The following is a 20,755-nucleotide window of genomic DNA, read 5'->3' on the forward strand; positions in this document are numbered from 1 at the left end:
TTTTTTTTTCTTCAGTGGCCCTAAAACTCTTTCGTACAATCATGATCTTGAATGTAGACAAAACAAAACAGATAATTGTCGACTTCAGGGAGAACCAGACCAGTCATGCCCCACTTCTCACTAACAACTGGTCGTGGAGGTGGTCTATAGCTCCTGGGCGGTGTCCCTTATAGACAAACTCACCTGGTCAGGGCTGGATTAAAAGTGCACTGGCCCCTGGGCACAGAATGTTGCAGGGACCCCCTTCCCCACCGCAACATTGTGAAAATTGTGACTCTTATACTGTGAAACAACATTTCTAACATCTCTCAGCCAATGGTATCAGTAGCAATACACCAACAGTGTTGTATAACAATATGGCTTTTATGTACATTTAGTTTCATGTCCAAACTGCCCGCGTATGCCCTACATGGGCCCCAAGTGGGCATGGGCCCCTGAGCCTGCACCCATGGATAATCTGGCCTTGCACCTGGTCTGTGACTGGTCAAGAGGGCCTGTGTAGGTCCTGTGGAAGATGAGGAGAGCCCATCTGTCTGTCCCTGTTCCTTGACTTTTCCAAAGCAAAAGATTGAAAACATCAACACTTTTCTGGCTTTTCTGAACACCCAAACAAGTAAACAGCAATTTCTTTTTTATTCTGTTGACTTTTTATTTTATTTTATCTACAAGTAAACAAATGTTTCTGTCTTTTTTGTTCTTACTTTTTAACCTATCCTTCTGATTTCAGAAAGCTTTTTTTCTCCTATTTATTAATTTGATCATTTCTAATTTAATTTGAATTCAGGTTATTTTCTGATTTGTACATTATGAGTCTGATTACAAGGTGAATAAATAATCGTCTGTCTGAGTTGACACATATATATACACATATTTATATATATATATACACATATATATATATATATATATATATATATATGTGTGTGTGTGTGTGTATGTGTGTGTGTGCGTGCGTGCGTGTGTGTGTGTGTGTGTGTGTGTGTGTGTGTCTTTAGTTGGAGAGTATGATGGTTTCAGACATGTTTTAAGGTGAATAGTCAACATCACCCTTTTGACGATATTATGACTTTGGTATTTAGACGATGAGGTTTATGATGTGCTTCCCAAACATTCATGTTTCAAACTAAACAACACAAGTCAGTCAGTTTTCATATCTTTTCTTCCATTTCAGCACAATTCACAATAACTTTGATTTTATAACTTTTTAATTATTTTTGTTTATATGTTTCTGCATATTTTGAATTTTGTTTTGCCATGTGGGGAAGCTGAAGTCTGTCCCAGCAACTACAGGGATATTTAGCCATGATGCAGTGATAATTTATTACTCTATGAGATCAGCATCCTTTAATCTGTACTCACAAGTTGTTTAAAACCTTTATTAGAGCAATATAAATGTGTTTTGTCAACAAATAAGGTGAACTTTAACCTCTTTGACACAGAATTTTTGTAGAAAGAAAATAATTTGGGGTCCAGAATGGAGGCTTGTATTGTATTTCACTGTAAATGCAAACCATTATGTTTTTGAACATACTGATATCTCTGAACAAAATATTTGTGCGAAAATGTGTTATTCCTCTACTAAAATATATCTCCAATTTTTTCATCAGTAACCCCACTGGCCTATTGCACAAACCGAGGTCTGGGATTAAGCTGTTGGTCCCCCTGGCTCAACCCACTTGTGATCCAGTTGCACAAAAGCAAGATAGTGGAAAGTGCGATATGTTTTCCATAAGTTACCATGAAGATTAATTCTATAAGGTTTGTCTGCTTCAGACCAGGCTAAGTCCCAGGATTCTTTTAATCTCATTCCCTGACAGCAGTCACCACAAAGGGAACCCAGTGTGTATTCCACTCACCACTGCGGTGCTCCCCCACCATGACGTGACACCAGTACAGGCTGCAGCGTTGAAACAGAAACCAGCACCGTCCGTAGCTTTGACCACGGCGGCAGCTTCGAAAGCGACACCAGAGTTGTCAACACAGACAGCAGCTGGCCCATTCCCACTTTTAATTTGATTTATTTTCAGTTTGGTGTTTGTTCTTGACTCCAATAAGAGATTCACTTCATTGAATCAATGCTAAGTTAGGAGGAGGTATTTATACAGCGGGCTGCTTACTACCTACTCAGTATCTTTTGGGTTTAGTGGTTTATTTGACAGGGACATGGTACATGAATAGACATTACTGTAAATATTTTTCTGCATCTGCAGTTCCTGGAGAGTTTTATGAGTTACACTTTACTTATGTGGCCACAGAAAGGTTGATGGTCAGTTAATAATGAAGTAGAACTTGTGCTGATCAATATTAGCCTTTAAACAGATAGAGAAAAGAATTAGTTGTAGATATGATACTGTTGTCCTACTGGTTAATCCCAAACACTAACTGGAAACTAACTGGAAAATAAGTAAGATACTCATCATTAAAGAGTCATTCATTCATTATTATCCATTTAATGATTAATTATTCCTCGATTAGGTTTATGAGTAACTGGCTATTTAGTAATCATTAGCAAACTTATGTTATGTGATGTCACAAGACTATGAAGATTAGGTAATCATTAATGAATGACTAGTCTGTGGTTCCTTCCTCATCAGTTGCTGAGTAACTAAGTAAATATTGAGGCCCTGACTGTAAAGCGTAACCCTGAATCCTGGTTTAGTGCTACGGGCCCCTGATCTGCAGTGTCATTTTGCATGTTAATAAAACTCCCACGGGGTGCTGAACTGTCCTTCAGACAGGAGAAAGGCTCCTAACTCAAGGGGTGAACCAATGTTGTGTTGACGCAGAACAGACAACTTGGCAAATAAGCGGTTTTAATCGGATCTTCAGACTCTTCGTTACCAGCAGCCTGTCAGAAAGATGCATCAACTGCTCCCATTTTATTTGTTTCATCTGTGAAAAACAGCGAAGAACAGAAAATGTGATTTCAGCAGCAACAAGTTGATTCCCAAAGAGCTGCAAGCTAAAAACTCTGCATATCTCAGCATGGTGGCAGAAACTGGACAAGTGGAGGACAAAGCCAAAAGTTAGGACTAAAAAAACTGCCTGACGCAGATAAATAAGATCTAAAAGTCATGTCCTGAAGAAATACAAACAAATCCAGCAAAGACCTGAATCTGGACCTGACAGACACATCTGGACCAACCACTGTTGACAAAAGCCTCATCCGAAATGGTCTCCATGGAAACATGCCTGTAAAGAAGTCATTCTTAAGGAAGGGAAACAGGGAGAAAAGACTGAGGTTGGTCACATGACATGAGAACAGGATTGCCGAGGGATGGATCGTCCCCAGAGCCTGGACCTCATCGTTACAGACGCAGTGTGGGATCATCTGGGACCATCTGGACAGACAACAGAAGAAAAGGCAGAAAAATCCCCCAAAAAATCCTCCATGAGGTCTGGAGAACTTTTCCTGAAAACTGCTTGATGAAATGACAGAAAGCTTTTCTTGCAGGATGAAGAACAAAAGATATTCACTTCCAAGATCCGTAGAAGTGGATTGGGAAGGATTTTCAGAACCAGACATAGTTTATTGCCATTATCAGAGAGAGGTCTCACAAACGAACATTTTTCCTGCTGTAATGCTGCAACATGGAACATCGAAGTTAGTAGAAATAAAATGAATAATAAAACTTTAAAATGAAGCTATAAGCAGTAAAAATGAACTAAAACAGAAATCTTACTTTTACTTTACAAATAAAACATACATGTAACAACCAGTGGTGTTGATGTTTAGCAGCAGCTGGGTCTGGAAGGAAGATCTCGGTTAAATAGAAGGAATATTAATATATTCATGTTAACATGCAGGAGCTGTGATGGACCGGTGACAGAAGGCGTACCCTTCCTCTCGTCTGCTAGCAGCTGAAGACCCACATCCTCCTGAAACCCTGAAGATTCGTCAAATACCAAGAGAAGAATTAAGTTTGGGAATGAATAACTTTTTTGCAGAAACAGCAGAGTGATCTGAAGCCAGTTCAGGCTGGTAAAAAGTGTCGACTGTCAAACTCCTGAGGTGAAAGTTGAGTCTGCTTCGACAGCAGATGAAGGCACTGGACTAGACATGTCTTTTCTTAGACCCATCACATCAGCATCTCTGCTTCCTTTGCTTCCACTTTCACTTCCCAGAGATCTAAAGCAGCCCAAAGCCTTGTAGGGTTTTCTTTGTTTTTTACATTATTATTTTAATTTGATTGGATTTATTTCAGACAGGTCAAAATACTTGTACAAATCATCTACATACATGCATACATACATACATACATACAGACATACATACACATATACGTACATAAACACACACAAGTCCATATATTCAGCTTTATTTATAAAGCACCACTTTACAACAATGTTGTCTCAGGGCACTTTACATACACATCATTTCAGGCTAATTCATAAATAGCCTAGTAAATGAAACCATGTGATTGCATCAAATCTGGACTTGGATCCTATCCCCCATCCTGAGTATGCATGAGGCGACAGTGGGAAGGAAAAAACTCCCCTTTAACAGGAAGGAAACATCCAGCAGAACCCGGCTCAGGGAGGGCAGCCATCTGCCTCGACTGGTTGGGGTGGAGAGGACAGGAAAGGCAAATCAACATGTACAGAGGCTTTTATTCAGGAAGACCTGCAGAAAAAGGAGAAATATGTTAATGATGGCATTACTGTCATAAATTTATACATGAAGAAAAAGCAGCAAGCTACTACTCAGTGCATCAGGTGACGTCTCCATGGCTGCATGACTAATGGCCCAACCTGGACAGTTGAGCATGGTGGTACATGCAGACTCTAACTCAGGAGATATATACACACATTCTATATCAGGTGTGCCAAACTGCAGTCCTGGAGGGCCGGTATCCTGCAGGTTTTTGTTGTCTCCATGCTCCAACACACCTGACCGACACTCAAACCGGTTGACAAGAAGCTGCTTGATCCATTGATTTGAATCAGCGGTGTTGGTCAGGGGAAACAACAAAAACCTGCCGGATTCCAGCCCTCGAGGACTGGATTCTGACACCCCTGTTCTATATGCATACACACATCATCATACCACCATATGTATCTTTATACATACAGATATCTAACAATACTCATGTAATCAAATGATAAGTCTGAAAAGGGGTAGGAAGAAGTATAACTTCTATAATTTACATAACTATCAAGAGTCTGACTGAACCTCTTGCTGTATCTCTTTTACCTGTTGCTGTTTTTAAGATAAATCTGTTTACTGTGTGTATTTTGAGATTTCTGTTTAGGCTTTAGTGGTTTGGAGTTTTTCTACAGTAGAAAAATAAGTTTTTTCTTGGAGCTCTGAGCTACGAACTGAGGTCTGAACAGCTGCAGCGTTCTGCTTTGTCTGACTGATCGTCAGCTCCGGCAGCCTGGGGTTTTCCTTGAATCTACTTTCCACTGAAAACATTTCTAGTGAAGAACTCTTCTGGCTGAACCAAGAGCGCTCGTTTCTCTCATCTGTCATCAGTGAGCACCCCCCAGTGGTTGGGAATCCTGACAAGAATATTACTTTTTAATACCAGCACAGCTGTAGGCAGGATGCCCGGGACACCCCCAGCCGAGCAAACTGTCTTTAAACGCTCTTCTCCTGGTTGTGGTTTCAGACATCACTGTTACGGTCTTTCCAATTCTAAAAGAGAAATTCCTCAGCTTCTCTTTTACACTAATCATTTTCTCTTTTCTGTTGTGTTTTGTAATCCAACAGAAGTTGACCTGATGAGCAAATAACTGTTTTTATTGTCATATAAATAACGCAAAACTACAATAGAGTGCCACAAATTTGCGTAGAATATGGAACAAAGTGCTGAATTAATAGTGATAGTTGTTGTTTCCTGGCTAAAGGGTCCTCACAGAAAATCATCAGCTTCCACCAACCAAGCCAGCATGGAAGCCCTATTCACCACACCCTGATGCCCTTCCTGACACAATCCTCTGCATTTATTGGGACCAGTCCTCAGAGAACACCAGTGTCCCCCGCGGGGGTGCACTGTAGATGAGCAGGACTTGAACCCCCAACCTTCAAATTGATGGCTCTACCATCTGAGCCACTGCCACCCCCATCATAGTCAAGGATATAAACGGAAAAAAACCCATAAATACCCACTGTGTAAACAAAATAATAGCTACTGCAGGTACAAATGCCCCTCTCTGAGCCGTCACCTTATCGTGGTAGAGGGGTGTGCATCCCGAAGATCCTAGCAGCTATGTTGTCGGGGACTTTATGCCCCTGGTAGGGTCACCCATGGCAAACAGGTGTCTAGGGGAGGGACCAGACCAAGCACGGCTCATTGAACCTCTATGATGACGACCATCCTGGGCATGAAAGTTCCCTTGCCCGGACGCGGGTTACCGGGACCCCCCTCTGGAGCCAGGCCTGGAGGTGGGGTACGAGAGCGAGCGTCTGGTGGCCGGGCCTTCGCCCATGGGGCCCAGTCGGGCTCAGCCCGAAAGGGTTACATGGGCCCCACCTCCCGTGGGCTCACCATCTGCGGGAGGAGCCGTAGGGGTCGGGTGCAATGTGAGCTGGGCGGCAGCAAGGGGCGGGGACCCTGGCAGTCCGATCCCCGACTGCAGAAGCTGGCTCTGGGGACGTGGAACGTCACCTCTCTGGTGGGGAAGGAGCCTGAGCTTGTGCGCGAGGTTGAGCGGTTCCAGCTAGATATAGTTGGACTCACCTCGACGCATGGCTTGGGCTCTGGAACCAGTACCCTCGACAGGGGCTGGACCTTCTTCCACTCTGGAGTTGCTCATGGTGAGAGGTGCCGAGCAGGTGTGGGCATTCTCATCAGCCCCCAGCTTGGTGCCTGCACGTTGGGGTTTACCCCGGTGGATGAAAGGGTAGTTTCCCCCCGCCTCCGGGTGGGGGGACGGGTCCTGACTGTTGTCTGTGCTTATGCGCCGAACAGCAGTTCAGAGTACCCACCCTTTCTGGAGTCCTTGGAGGGAATGCTGGAGGGTGCTCCTTCGGGGGACTCCATTGTTCTGCTGGGGGACTTCAATGCCCACGTGGGCAATGACAGTGAGACCTGGAGGGGAGTGATTGGGAGGCATGGTCCGTCCGCCCCCCCCCCCCCCGAACCCAAATGGTGTTTTGTTTTTGGACTTCTGTGCTCGTCATGGATTGTCCATAATGAACACCATGTTCCAACATAAGAGTGTCCATATGTACTCCTGGCATCAGGATTCCCTGGGCCGCAGTTCGATGATCGATTTTGCAGTCATAGTTGTGACCTGCGGCCACATGCCTTGGACACTCGGGTGAAGAGGGGGGTGGAGCTGTCAACTGATCACCACCTGGTGGTGAGTTGGCTCAGATGGTGGGGGAGGAAGCCGGTCAGATCTGGCAGGCCCAAACGTGTTGTGAGGGTCTGCTGGGAACGTCTGGCTGAGTCCCCTGTTAGAGCGAGCTTCAACTCCCACCTTCAGCAGAGCTTCGAACATGTCCCGAGTGAGGCGGGGGACATTGAGTCCGAATGGGCTGTGTTCCGTGCCTCTATTGCTGAGGCGGCCAGCCGGAGCTGTGGCTGTAAGGTCGTTGGTGCCTGTCGTGGCGGTAATCCCAGGACTCGTTGGTGGACACCAGCAGTGAGGGATGCCGTCAAGCTGAAGAAGGAGTCCTTTCAGGCCCTCTTGGCCTGTGGGACTCTGGAGGCAGCTGATGGGTACCGGTGGGCTAAGCGGCATGCGACTTCGGCTGTTGCCGAGGCAAAAACTCGGGTATGGGAGGAGTTCGGCGAGGCCATGGAGAAAGACTTCCGGACGGCTTCGAGGAGATTCTGGTCCACCATCCGGCGTCTCAGGAGGGGGAAGCAGTGCTACATCAATACTGTGTACAGTGGAGGTGGGGAGCTGCTGACCTCAACTCGGGACGTAGTGAGTCGGTGGAAGGAATACTTCGAAGATCTCCTCAATCCTACCAACACGTCTTCCGATGAGGAAGCAGAGCTGGTGGACTCAGGGGTGGACTCTCCTATCTCTGGGGCTGAAGTCACTGAGGTGGTCAAAAAGCTCCTTGGCGGCAAGGCCCCGGGGGTGGATGAGATCTGCCCGGAGTTCCTTAAGGCTCTTGATGCTGTGGGGCTGTCCTGGCTGACACGCCTTTGCAGCATCGCGTGGACATCGGGGGCAGTACCGCTGGATTGGCAGACTGGGGTGGTGGTCCCCCTTTTTAAGAAGGGGGACCGGAGGGTGTGTTCCAATTACAGGGGAATCACACTCCTCAGCCTCCCTGTTAAGGTCTATTCAGGGGTCCTGGAGAGGAGGGTCCGCCGGATAGTCAAATCCCAGATTGAGGAGGAGCAGTGGGGTTTTCGTCCTGGTCGCGGAACAGTGGACCAGCTCTATACCCTCTTTGGGGTCCTGGAGTGGGCACGGGAGTTTGCCCAACCAGTCTACATGTGCTTTGTGGACCTGGAGAAGGCATTTGACCGTGTCCCCCGGGGGCTCCTGTGGGGGGTACTCCGGGAGTATGGGGTAACGGACCCCCTTGTATGAGCTGTCCGGTCCCTGTACGACAGGTGTCAGAGCTTGGTTCGCATTGCCGGTAGTAAGTCGGATTCGTTTCCGGTGAGGGTTGGACTCCGCCAAGGCTGCCCTTTATCACCGATTCTGTTCATAACTTATATGGACAGAATTTCTAGGTGCAGCCGAGGTGTTGAGGGGATCCGGCTTGGTGGCCTAAAGATTGGGTCCCTGCTTTTTGCAGATGACATGGTCCTGTTGGCTTCATCTGGTCGTGATCTCCGGCTCTCGCTTGAGCGATTCGCGGCCGAGTGTGAAGTGACTGGGATGAGAATCAGCACCTCCAAATCTGAGACCATGGTCCTCAGCCGGAATAGGGTGGATTGCCCTCTCCGGGTCGGGAGTGAGGTCCTGCCTCAAGTGGAGGAGTTTAAATATCTCGGGGTCTTGTTCACGAGTGAGGGAAGGATGGAGCGCGAGATCGACAGACGGATCAGTGCGGCGTCTGCAGTAATGCGGGCTCTGTGCCGGTCTGTCGTGGTGAAGAAGGAGCTGAGCCAGAAGGCGAAGCTCTCGATTTACCAGTCGATCTACGTTCCTACCCTCACCTATGGTCATGAGCTGTGGGTCATGACCGAAAGAACGAGATCTCGTATACAGGCGGCTGAAATGGGTTTCCTCCGCAGGGTGGCCGGGCTCACCCTTAGAGATAAGGTGAGGAGCCCCTCCCGGTCATCCAGGAGGGGCTCAGAGTAGAGCCGCTGCTCCTTCGCATCGAGAGGAACCAGTTGAGGTGGCTCGGACATCTGGTCAGGATGCCTCCTGGACGCCTCCCTGGTGAGGTGTTCCAGGCACGTCCCTCTGGGAGGAGACCCCGGGGAAGACCCAGGACACGCTGGAGGGATTATATCTCTCGGCTGGCCTGGGAATGCCTCTGGATCCCCCCGCAGAGTTGGCAAATGTGGCTGGGAAGAGGGAAATCTGGGCTTCCCTGCTTAGGCTGCTGCCCCTGCGACCTGACCCCGGAAAAGCGGCAGAAGATGGATGGCAGGTGCAAATGTAATAAACAGTAAATCTTGTAATAAATAGTCAGTTTTAACAGGTCAGAAACAGCGAACATTTGGTCCGATCATGGAGTTAGAGTGATCTATGCAGCAATGCAAAGTCCATTCAGTTATTGTATGGTTGGGGTATGGTTTACTGTCCATGGAGAGGGGAGGGAGGGGAGCAGGGGGAAAGGAGACATCAGCACAACACAAACAGAAGCTGCGATTCCAGTACATTTTTTTGCAAAATAAAAGCGATATTTGCACATTTCAACAAACAACACTTGTGGTTTTTGGGTGTTTCCATTGAACAATGTTTAGCGCTTTAGCCTCAAGTCCCATAAAATCTCATGAGAAGAACGAGATTTTACAAAAACTGCGGCTCATGCAAGGGAGGCATGCAGTGTTATTTTGGCGTTTTCTATTTGCTGTGGAGAATTTGCTACAACTTCTTGAAGCTTTTCTCTTTCATTTTTTTTTCTAAACCTCTGAAATTTGCTGTGTTTGTCATGGGGTGGATGCTGCAGAGTGGACCCAAATGCAGAATCTAGAGGATTTATTGCTAACCAAAGAACTCAGGGGACCAACACAAACACAATGAACCCACAAAACACAACAGATCTGAGGGCTAGACATACTGACAGAACTTAAGAAGACACAGATATAAAGAATTAACTAACGAGACCAGGTTAAAAAAAAAACTAACTAACAAGAGCAAAGACTAAACGACTACACAGGAAACAGGAAAAACTACGAAATAGGACGGAACCTGAAGCAAGGAAACCTCACATCATAACCGTTGTTTGTTCCACACCGCACCATCTTTGCCAAAAATCAGCTGCTCATGACCCCCCCCCCCCCCCCCCCACACACACACACACACACACATTTATATATCAAAACATCTGAAAACAGGTCTCATGAAAGCTTAAAAGCTTTTCAGCAATATTTGAGACTTCTTTCTAAATGTAGGTGTTTCCATTAGAGGTTTTTTTTTGCGATATTTATTTTTTGCGCAGTACCTTGAGATAATCTCATTTGACTCCAGTTTTGTTGATAAACTGGTCAGGAATCTTCTCAAGATGCTTCCCTACATCTTTCCTCTGAGTTCCCACTAAACCGTCTGCTCTGTGCTGCTCGGCTCTCTCATCAAAAATACATCAGGGTTGTAATTTCAGCACAATGAGGCTTTACAAAGATTAGACAGAGGTTGGAGGTTCAATCTAGTGCTGGAGCTAGACTTTAATACAAGGTGTGTGTGTGTGTGTGTGTGTTACCACATCCAGTTCTGTGATAAATGTGGTCACATTGGCGAGACAAGGAATAAAAACACAGGTACATTAAAATTTGGATCGACAGGTGGAAATATCGCAACAAGTTAAAAAAAAAGGTCCGTAGAAATGTAAGCTGGTTGTTTTGGGTGTAGTACAGGAAGGTTGATGTGATAGTGGGGAGATCGGTTCTGGTTTACTGCCTGGTGGTGGTAGACTGTTCAATCATGTGACCAGCTCCACATTGGGCTGCTGATACTGGTACTGTGGCCTGTTTCGGCCTGGGCTGTATACCTCCTTACAAAAAAGTCTTCCTTTCTCTTCATTCCTATCTTCCTACACAAAATCTAATAAGTTAAGGTTATAATTCTCCACATTTTCATGCTGTAGCTACTTTCCAATAAGCTAGTATTGCTGGTGTCCTGTTTAAATGTAACTAAATATAGCATTAGCGTAGTTACATAATGTGGATTGAGGTACTTTTAAGCACCTTTATGGAGACAAACACAATACTAAATAAAAGAAATATTTAAAAAGCAACTTGGCTAGAAGCGGATCTACCTCTGTCTTCTTCCAATTTAATTTTTTATGAAGTGTTCAAGAAACAGCAGCATCTACTGTAGATTTAGTTTAGTTTTTTTAGTTTTTTTTTACTTTTTCAAACATGACTTTTAGCGTTAGATGACTTACAGATCTATAAAGATGACAGAGAATCAGATGTTCAGGTGTGTGGTCTGTCTTCACTGCAGCTGTAACACCCTGTAGTCCTCCCATTCAACCTTGAAGCTGTCGGTGTGGTCCAAAAAACTGGATCCTGCCAAAAGAACTGGGGGGACGTTGTAGCGTTGGATGGGTCTGAGGTGAGGGTTGAATGCACACCAGGAATGTCATGATCAGAACCAACATTTCCACCAGGCTGAGGATGCTGTCACTGCAATAGTTCTCAAGAACTTTAATCTTTTTGGTTTAATTTATGTATTTTGCAATTAAAAAAGCACAACAACATGAGAAACCTGAACACATCTACACACTTTTAAAGATATGGCTTTAAAAAGTGGAAGATGAAGACGAGCTGATGCAGCAACCTCTTTGAGTCTGTTTTTTTTTTTTTATTAGACTTTATAACTTTAACACAATTTGTAAACTTATTGACTTTCAGGAAACCTGTAAATACATCAGTCTGTGCTTCCACTGAAATGTATCTATTGGTCTCTAAAATGAAACATTCATGATTGAGTTTCACCATGAAATGTAAAACTCTGCTTCTTTGGAAAAGAAGTTTTCACGAGGCTCCATAAACAGATTTAAAAAACACAGAGATTAAAGTGTATAAATTATTTATAACTTAATTTGAGTTCATTTATTGTCTCAATTTCATTTTATACTGTCATGTTCGTTATTTAGATGTTGACTGCTTTTGGAGAAACATCTCAAATAATTCTGCACACAAACTTTAAAAAAAAAAAAACATAAAGCTTCACTCTAGCTGTATGTTTGCTCTGTGAGGGGTTAAAAAAAATGGTTATTTCTTATTTATTTAAGCACTTTTTAAATATTGTTTAGAAAAATGCTAAATGTTAGTTTCTTCTCATAAATGCTGATAATTCCATAAAAGCAAAAGGGGACTCAAAATGCTGTGAACAGAAAGGCAACATTTGATCAGAGAAGCTTTAAATCTCATGAACCTCCAGTATGTTTCTTAAAACCACTGAACAACAGAATGAATAGATGACTGAATAAATGAGGGGAGTCAGAGGGTTGGGTGTGAGTTGGAGTCCTGCTGGGACGTTGCATAATGAATCTGTCTGAAACTGAACTGAGTGCAGTTATGCAACAGATTCTTACTGGTAATTTCCACGTTTATGACACTGAAAAAGCCTGTGCTGACAGAACATTGTCTCGCTAATGCCTGCCTGGAATTTGAACCACAACACAGCAGAAATGTGACTGAGGAAAAATCATTGATTAGTGCTGAAAACGCAAAGAAACATGAGCTGTGATGACTGCAGAAGCTCCCACAAAGACGCAGCAGCGTGACGATGAGCCAGCATTAAAAACAAGTGGAACATCAACAGAATTCAGACATTTAATCATTAATTCCTGAATATTGATTATATGTCTTTAGTGGGAAATGTTTGTTCGATCAGATAAAGCAAATTAATTTTTATTTAAAAAGCACTTTCATACAAAAAGTAGCACCAAGTGCTTTACATAAAACTATTTTGGCACATTAAAAAACACGTCTTCACACGAAAATTTTTAAAATCCACACCCTAATGTCTTGATTTTACTCAAATGCACCTACACACACACACACACACACACACACACACTATCCCCACCATGCAATCCCAACAAACAACTGGCTTGACTCTGCTAATCACAAGACCAGGCATTAATGTGCTTTAATACGCCATCATTGATCATGTTTTTGTACATCCATAAATCTCTGCAGAGTCCTTTTCTTCCCTTTGCTTCGGCATCCACCAAGTCCAGATTTGTTCTGCTGACTTGACCAGCAGAGGTCTCTGTTAGTACATCTTTAAAAGTGATAGTTAAGACCAGCTGCTGTTTTAAAGAGGGTGTAAAAAGGAATACACCCTGAAAGAATCCATTGGTGTAGAAGGCAAACCCTTAAATATGAAATAATCACTAGAAACCAACTTTTTTTATTTACTGTTTTATGTTTTTGTTTTAGGCCTTTCTGTGTGGAGTTTGCATGTTCTCCCTGTGTGTGCGTGGGTTCTCTCTGGGTTCTCCGTCTTCCTCCCACCATCCAAAAGACATGCATGTTAGGTTAACTCTACATTGCCCATTGGAGTGTGTGTGAATGGTTGTTTGTCTCTGTGTGACCCTGCGATGGACTGGCGACCTGTCCAGGGTGTTTCCTGCCTTTCACCCAAAAACAGCTGGGACAGGTTCCAGCTTCCCCGCAACCCTTCTTCGGTTATGAATAACTATTTTTGTTTTATTACCTGCCCACCCCTTGCAACACCCGTTGGTTGATATATATAAAGCGAACATTTACATGCATCTCTAACCTGCCTCTTATATTTCCCTTAGGTTACTCCCATCTATGAAAATGGTAACTGTAATTTACTAATTACAGTCCAATATCACAATTGTTCATCGACTTGATCAATATATAGAGGACCATAATCCTCTATGTGATAGCCAATATGGTTTCAGACTCCAGTCCACTTCCATAGCAGTAATGGAACTTGTAGAAGGGATATCTACGGCAACAGATGATAAGGAATATACTGTTGATGTTTTTAAAGACTTGATCACGATCTTGATCTTGATTAAAAACTGATCATGATATGATGAATAAATAAGAGAGAAAAGGTAAGAAAGTCAGCATAAACATGAATGACGTTACATCGATGTAAATAATGTAAAACCAAAATATTTGTAGGTGACTTGTGGAGTTCCCCAAGAGTCTGTGTTTGGCTCTGAATTATACATATTACACATAAAAGATATATTTGCAATGTTTCCAAATGGTTTGAATGTGTTTTGTTTGTTGACTATACCATTTTCTATTGTTTCTACTGGTGAAAACAGCTTTTGAGTACAGTTTAAAAAAAAGTAAATATACAAAAAACTGGTTTGACATAAATAAGTTATCATTGAATGTAAGAAAAAAAAAACAAAGTTTATAATTTTTGCAATCAGAATAAATAACAATTTGGCTACAGTGGAGTTGAATGGAGTTAATGGAGGTGAAATTGAAAGAGTGTATCACATAAATGTCTTGGATTAATACTTGATGATAAACATACTGGAAACCTCACATAAACAATGTAAAATTAAAATGTCAAAAATAATTCCTATACTTTATAAAAGGATGTCCTGAAAAACAACTAATTCGTTACATTTTATTGAACTTCCATATTATTTTATTATTGCTTCCATTTATGTGACTTATTGTGTTGCGGTATGGGGTAATGCATATAAAAGCAATACTATTCCTATTTTTAAATGGCAAAAAAGGCTATACCAATTATAAATAAACTCTATAGAACCAATATGCTGTTTGATCATTTAAATGCCCTTATATATTTAAGATTTTGCTTATTTTAAAATAGCACCTGATAATGTATAAAGCAGAAAATAATTAACTTTGCCATAGTATTGAGAAGCTGTTGGAAGCCATGTTTGTTTTGTTTTGTTTTTGTTTTGCTTTTTAAAAACAAAACAAAAAAAAAAAAAAAAAAAAAAAAACATAAGAACCAAAATGAGAGAGGGGATATTTGTGTAATAGCTGACAATGATTTTAAAATGTGTACTTTACTTCGCTAATTGAAAATCACGCTCAAAAAGAAAGTTCTAGAAACATATATAAATCGTCTGAAGAATGAATGATCTTTTGAAACTTTTGGTTGTGTTTGCTTGGATTGCTGCCATGGAACTTATTTTGTGCATTTGCTTTTCTAAGATTCAAGTTTGGTTGTTTTCTATTCTATTCTATTCTACAGTCATTTAGCAGACGCTTTTATCCAAAGCGGCTTACATATGAGAGTGCGAACAACACAAGCAAGAAATCAAACAGTAGAATAGATTCTCACAGAGAAAGGTCAGAGTTTGTTGATGTGAAAGCATCAGACTCCTCTTGAATGAGTCAGAAGCACTGCAGTGGTTGGGAAATGAACCCAGGTCAACTGCTAGGAAAGCAGCTATGCTAACCACTGGACCACCATAGCTTCTTTAAATGAAAAGCTGAGATGAAGAAGAGGGTTTTATAACTAGGGTCGACAAAGCATGTTCACAAACAGAAATATAGGAATGCAGGAGCATTTGCACAACTCCAGCAACATGTGAAAATGCATACTGGCTATCAGTAATTCCAGCAGCGCTCCCCTGTGGAACTGGCTGCTAGACTTCCTCCCTGTCAGACCACAGTCGGTGCAGGTTGGACAGAACACCTCTTGTGTTCTCGCCCTCACGTTGATGACATACAACTGCGTCCCCAGATGTGCCACAAACCGTTTTGGCTACGTTTGCGTGGGAATTTTGATTCTTGTTTAATTCCAAATAAACATTAATTCCACTTAAAACTGATGAAAAATGACCATGTAAACATTTAATTCCAAATCAAAAGTCAATTCAGAATTAAACTTAATTCCGATGTAAGAGGCTGATTTATTCGCATTTTTTAAAATCTGGACTGATTAATTACTCTGTCATGTAAACATTTTTTCTGCGCTAAGTAATTTCAAGTGTTCTTCGCATGCGCATTACCTTGTCCCATCTTCATATACTGTACATTTTTTTTGCCTCTTCGACATTCTATTTGCCTTCTCCTTCCCAGTTTCTGAAAAAAACTTCTATGTTCTATGTTCTAAGTTCTATGCTCATGTCGAGCAGATACTTCAAAATAATAATAAAAATAATGACAAAACTGGTTCTTATTGTGTAATTTTCTATGTTAGAAGACCACAAGCAGGAAGCAAACTTTTTTTCCGGTAGACGTCAATACATCGCGTCCGCCCTCTGACCAATCAGAACCCTTTCTAAACCCGCCGATCTTAAGCAGGATTAGCTAATGACAGGTTTCCATTAAACCTCCATTAGAAATTATTGTTTCCATGTATACTTGTAGGAAAATACAGTCTGGATTTAAAAAACATCATGTTACTGTACCCATTGATGACATTCAACTGTATCCCCAGGTGCGCCACAAAGCACAATCGCTACATTTACATGGGAGCTTTACATGGGAGAATTAAAAGTTAATTTTGCTTTAAACTGATGAAAAATGACCTTGTAAACACTTTATTCCTAATGCAAATTTCTATTCGGAATTAAAATTTAATCCGATGTACGCGGCTGGTTTATTCACATTTTAATTCTGAACTATTTAATTCCTCTGTCATGTAAACCTTCATTCCGCTCTAAGATAATTCCGGTCGTTCTGAGCATGCTCGTTACCTTGTCCGATGACGCGGGTTGTTTTGCTTCCCGTGTTCGGTGGTCTATCTTTCTTCTCCTTCTCAGTTGCTGCAAAAAGTGAAGTATATGCTCATGTTGAGCCGGTACCTTTAAAATTATAACCAAAATAGGGGCAAAATTGGTATTACTAAGTAGTTTTTACAAGTTACAACTGAAAAGACAAGAAGCAGGGAACGAATTCTGTTTATTTCCGGTAACGTCATACGTCACGTGCACCCTCTGTCCAATCAGAACCCTTCATAACCCGCCGCTCTAAAGAGGAGTTAAGTAAGGACATATTTCATGTAAACGTTCATTCAGAATTATTATTTTCATGTAAACTTGTAGAATACGTTCATTCCAAATCATTAATTCCGAATTAAAAAACGTCATGTCACCGTAGCATTGTGAAACTGAGCTGCACAGAGAAAGCCTCGCTTGAACTCACACCATCTCCGAATTAAGGCTTAAGTCATTCCACTGACACATTTCAGCTGCATGTAAACCAGGCTAGTTCAAGCGAGGCTTCCATGGCCATATGTGTGAGTTCCTGAGGAACGTAGGAAGCCTGACGAGTGGATGATCAGAAAGAGGAGCTGGTAGAAAACGAGTAAGACGAGAGCTGTTATCTCCAACAAAATAAGGCGATGGTGCTTTATGACGATGTTAAAAGTGTCATCTGCATAAAAGGGAACACAGCCGTGATTAATAAAGCGGCTTGGTGAAAAGTTGCAGCCAGCTAAATGCAAAAATTAAACAAGATACCATTATTAATCTGTTTAAATAAATAAAGCAGGCTGAATTCAATAGTTCAGTTTTTTTTATTTTGGTTAAATTTACGCATTGAAATTTAATCATAACAATTACATACAGTTCAATAATCCAAAAAAGTAATTGATAGTTGTTAGCGATGGACCTGCAACACCTTATAAACTTGTAAAATTAAAATGTAGTTATTTAAATAAATCTCACAATTGTAGTCATCCATGAATCATTCTTTGTCACACAATCATCACGTAATCATGGATTATCTTCATTTTTAAGCATTTTTGAAGCTAAATCAGAGAGCCAGACAGTTTCAGGTCAGTACTTAGTCCAGTCCATAACTTCACATTGAAAAATTAAACACATCTTTGCTTAATATTTGACATTAGTAACCTTAAATATAAATAGTCCTCTCAAATTAATATTTCCTTTCCTCATTGTAAAAAATGATTCATTGCTACTTGGAACTCTATTATAGTCAGCACTCCAAAAACTATTTCCATTATTTTTGAAAATGCAAAATCCCCTCATTTCTAGCCATTAAAATGTTTGAAGAGATTAATAGTTGATTCATAATAATTATTTTTTATTTATTATCCTAATAGCTTTTTTTTAAGTTTAATAACTGAATCTATATTTTTTTTAAATACATTTCACCACATTTCAACACAATCTGACATGTAAAGCTTAATAAGTGAATGGTTTCATAAAGCCTGGTAATTTCTCACACTGTTGTCTCTGAATGAGATGTTCCAGCCCTGCTCAGTTTATCTATAACCCAATAATCAATTCACATCATTATACATTGTGATTATATTATTATGTGTGAGAGAGACCTACATTAATTCTTCACTGTAACATGTCAACAAAAGCAATTTTAACAGTCAAAAGCGTGCCTTCAGCAGGTGGAAATAACCTACAAGAACATTTTTCAGAGTGGCTGTAAATATGTTGCACCATAGGGAGGGAGGTGGGGATCCTCCCCATGAAAACTGGGACTGGTGGCCTGAATGCCCTTTGATTTAAGCGTGCGCCTTCTGCCAAATGGTAATCAATAATACGGCAAGCCATGGTGACTAAAAATTAACTCTGTCTCTATCTATATCTTCCTCCATCTATCTCTCTAAATGAGCTTTTTATTTCTCTATCTTGCTCTATTTCTCCCCCTCTCTCTCTGTCTGTAGCACTGTGTAAATACCTCTGGCCTGTATGGACGGGACTCAGCATTTCCCAGTTTCACTGTTAGCCAACAAGAGGCAGTCTAGAGGAAATTTAGGATTGATAGGGTAGTTGTAATGAATGCGATTGTGGTGAGAGAACCTCTCCAGGTGTTGGCACTTGGTGATCAGCCTGATTAGCACCTGGCTGACTGGCATAAGGGCAGTGCTGCACACAGCAAAATACCTGAGTGCACATTTCTGCTGGCTGACCTTCATCCAGATAAATTCCTTTGTGGGTCTCCTTCACCCCTGCTGATCAGTTCATTACTGGTAGGTCTGAATTCCCTATCAATAATCCCATCTGAGTTATTATTAATTGGGTGTATTATTAGGTCTTTTGACCGTGGGAAAAAGCATCAAGCTTTTTACTCCGCTCTCTGGGAGGATGTCTGATCGGTAAGTGATTACTAGAGTATATATTTTAGTATTGCTCTGTGACTGACCTGTTCCATGCACCACAGGGACTGAAGGCCTGGCTGATAAAAGCCTAATGAGCAAGTTCCTGGGCTGTGGCTCATGAAGTGGGGCCGCTGGAACACGGCTGCTGCTTTGCCCCTCTTTTTATACATTGGATGGAATCGAGAGGAGTCCGCAGGCTGACGCCTGCATGGAGGAAATTGACTGGTCTGCGTTGTCCAGTCGTGAGGATTTTTTTTTTTTTTTTGTTTTTCCAGGGATCAGGTCACTTTACCTGCAAGAGCCAAAATCATCAAAAGTAAAGCCTTTGACCTTCCTGGGCTTCAGTTCTCCACAGCTGTCTGCAGGCTCCAGTTTTCCTCTTCTGCATGATGTAGGAAACAATCTTAGCTAAAAGGGTCCACTCTGAGTCTCATGTCGGGAAGTCGGCGCCGCCATGAATTGAAACCTTGTTCCATATTTATTTGTTCTAATTTATTTATAGTAACTGAAGCTAGAAATGGATGTGATGTTGGTTTAGGTGTGTCAACAAATTCAGGAGGATATTTTCATACTGTGTCTGTAATCAGATCTCCACAAACACTTCTTAACCCAGGGTCTGGTCCAAAAGTGACCAGGTCCAATACTAGCCAGCAAGTTGGGGTTTATGTGTTTGGGACACTGGGAGAGATGCTGAGCCTGGATGGTCCACTTGGGAGAAAAATGGGGAACTAAGGCATACCAGAATGTGGACTTCATATTCACAATGACGAAGCAGTGTGCTGTTGGGTTTGTTCAGGTTTTGTTTAGCTGGTTAGTCTGAATCTTATAAAAATCATTTAGAGGGGAAAAATGAACACTAGTTAGGTAAAATACCACCTCTCAACTACTGCCAGCAGCATAAGAAAATCCCAGAATAAAGCATTTTTTTATGTGATCAAGTCTCCCTCCAATGCAGTGTGTTTCCTTCAGGCAACACTCCAGGTTTTGTCCTGCGACCCTTTGAATTATGCAATAGGCTAAGTTAAAAGAAGGGAATACCACAGGACATACAAAAACAATGCTTAAATCTGTCACATGACTAATAGGCCAAACTGAAGCATTTTTAAGTGGAAACAACTTAAGGGCATTTCCTTTTTGATTGACAGGTGCCTAATTTCCTGCTGCAAAAAGACCAAATGTTGCACAACCGTGGTTCTGTCAGCTAACAGCATGACACAACTTTAGTCTGTTAGCTGGTTCGCTCCTGTCACTTCTGGGTTTGCTTGGTTAGCTCTTAGCTTCGTGCCAGTCACACTCACAGCCTCCCTGTCAGCGCTACCTATTTGCCCACTTTTGTATTTTCCAGGAGCGACGGCAGTGTGTGACGCTGACAAGATGGCAACGATGGAAACCGCCAAATGAGCTTTACTTAATCGTTTCAGAATCCTGTGGGTGATGTCACAGAGGCTTCGTCCATCTTTCTGTCCGCCCATGGGACGTTTTATACCAGCAGGTTGACCAAGGTGGTTTATTTCCGAGCTCTGAAATCTCTCCCTTTGTGTTGCAGAAAGAACATTCTGAATCAACCATCCTCCTGGAACACTGTTTGATTGGGGTTTAGTATCCTGAGCGCTTAATCCAATTCAGGGTTGCGGAGAAGCAGGAGCCTATC

Source organism: Telmatherina bonti (genome assembly GCF_933228915.1).
Source record: "Telmatherina bonti genome assembly, chromosome: 4".
In the NCBI taxonomy this organism is placed as follows: domain Eukaryota; kingdom Metazoa; phylum Chordata; class Actinopteri; order Atheriniformes; family Telmatherinidae; genus Telmatherina; species Telmatherina bonti.